The following is a 2,591-nucleotide window of genomic DNA, read 5'->3' as shown; positions in this document are numbered from 1 at the left end:
GATAAATAAATATAATTATTATAAACGGAGCAAGCATGTTAAATATTATACTTTATTATAACAATATTTTTCAAAAAAATAAAGATTTTAATTAATATAACATTTTTTTGTAGGTTGTTGGTGGAACTCCATATTTAAAGGTAAAGAATAGTTATTAATATAAAAAAAAACAAAATATATTCAAAAAGAAAAAAAAACAATATTCATTTTAAAATCAATTTATCTCAAATAAATTGTATATGTTTTTTGTATCTTCTTCGATTACACACGCGTGCGCGCGCGCGCGCGCACACACACACACACACATTTATTCTTTGGAACAATTTTTCTTCCGATAATTAAGCGAAAATTCTTAAACAAACAATAAGAGATTTCTAGACTTAATAAAGAAAAAATAAGAATTGACATTTATAAATAAATTAATCGAGTTGTTTCAGAAGACGCCAGATTATTTGTTTTTTTATCTATTTATATTTCATGTTTCGAGTTATACCTAATAATTCCATTATGTGTCCAATAAAACAATGTCTTCGTCTCAGTGAAAGAAACTTATTAACAAGTGATAAGTAAAGTTCGATTTACTTAAAATTATGAATATGTAACTTTCATATTTTATTGCTGTCAAAAGAAATGAATATATTGTTTTAAATAGAAACATAATTTATAATATTAAGTTATGTCATTTTTGATGGAGCTGGTATAAAAATCTCTAATAATTTTTTCCCTTTATTTCTTTATATATTTCAGTATTATTATTCAGTGACTTTTGGGATTTGGGATCAAGATTCTGATGATATCTTGCCACGTGGAAGCGCAGCCTTCATCGGACAGAGTGCCTTTGTAAAGTACACATCATGTTACAAAGGACATGTCTGTCAACAGCACATACGTACTGTGAAGGCCTCATCCTGTTACCAATTCGCATGACATAATGTTTCACAGCAAAATCAAGTTCGGCATTGCATGCGTAATTCGTCGTGACAAAATCGTGTTCAAGATTCAAAGCTAACTCGACAAGGATCGCATGGACCTCATCTTGCGTAAACGTTTACAGCGATATAATCACGACACGTGTACAGTATATTTGTTAAAAGTTTGCTTGGTTTTATGATCTTATAATTTTATAAATTGATAATTCTATAAGTTTTTAAGTTATGTAATCTTATAAATTTTACTTTTTTATCTAAGTAATTACGTTTAAAAAATGACAAGAAGTATGAAAGAATTTTTCTTAAAGATAAAACTTTTGATAGATCTCTTTCCCTTTATCAAATTGTCAAAATTTAAAGCAATTTGAATAAAGGAAGTTTAATTTGTATCAATTGAACTTCTAAATATCTACAAAATGAGATTCTATCATGAAAGAATGTTAAGTACAAGTAATAAATTATTTTATAATTTGAAATTTAATAAAGATACTTAATATTAAAAATTTAATTTGACAAAGAATATATATGTGATTAAAGTTTATATCTACTCCTAATTGAAAAATTTTAAAATTTCTTTCAAAATATATTTACATCAAAATAGAGTACACACTTATTTTAATTTAGCAATCAATAGTAATAAGCACATAAATTAAAATATTATGATTGTTTCCTAATTTTGATACAGAGAACAACATTATCGTTAACTGATAAAAGTGGATTATGGAATAATTATATTATCAACCATTGTACAATCAAATATGTATAAATATCTAATTAACCTAAATGCGATATGAAATTTAATTTGTCACTATCCAGAAAGAATTCAATAGCAACTTGGAATAAACTCTGAATAATTTAAATCAATTTTTAACTTGATATTTAAAATATTTTATTACTAATTATCAATTTTCGTTGTTTGACACATAAAAGAATGAAATTAAAAACAAAAATATAGATAAAAATATAATTAAAATATAGTCGAAAATTTTGCTATAAATAATTATGTCGATTGAATTAATTCAAAATTATCTTATTTTTTCGTACTTTTAAGGCATACGTGTTCTACCTACAAAAAGAATATAACTTTTAAGAATGCGGAATAAGACATAAACAACAGAAACGATTCAAAAATACAAAAAGCCACAATACATCTATCTATTATTAAAAATATTGCATACATTGCGTGTAACAAGAGTTATTATAAACTAATTATTGCATAACACACACTTTGAAATATCTAAGATATAGATGAGTTGTGTGAGTGCGTAACAAATTTAAGAAATAAAGCAATAAAGCCTATTTAACGAAGAATATAAAAAATATAACGAATAGATTATTTTACTTTTTTCGTAATAAGTATGCGTTAAATTTCGACAGTTAGATGATTGGTGCATAAGCCTTAGGATTTGTTTTGACGCAAAAGGGTGAGCGGGCGGCGCATCATGTTTTTATAGTTCACAGTTACCGCTCACCGCATAGTCGTTCACTTACCGACGCTCGTGTAGGCAGATAACCGTGCAGCTCTTCTTTACATAATTCTTTTTGAAACATATTTGCGAAAAATGTATATTATACCAGATAATACGAAACGCCGTACTTTAGATTCCAAAAACTTATTTGAAATAAGGAATAAGACCCTCATAAAAAGTTTTTTTTTAAATA

This window comes from Trachymyrmex septentrionalis, unplaced genomic scaffold (assembly GCF_001594115.1).
Source record: "Trachymyrmex septentrionalis isolate Tsep2-gDNA-1 unplaced genomic scaffold, Tsep1.0 scaffold20, whole genome shotgun sequence".
Lineage (NCBI taxonomy): Eukaryota > Metazoa > Arthropoda > Insecta > Hymenoptera > Formicidae > Trachymyrmex > Trachymyrmex septentrionalis.
Note: the sequence above shows the minus strand (reverse complement) of the source record.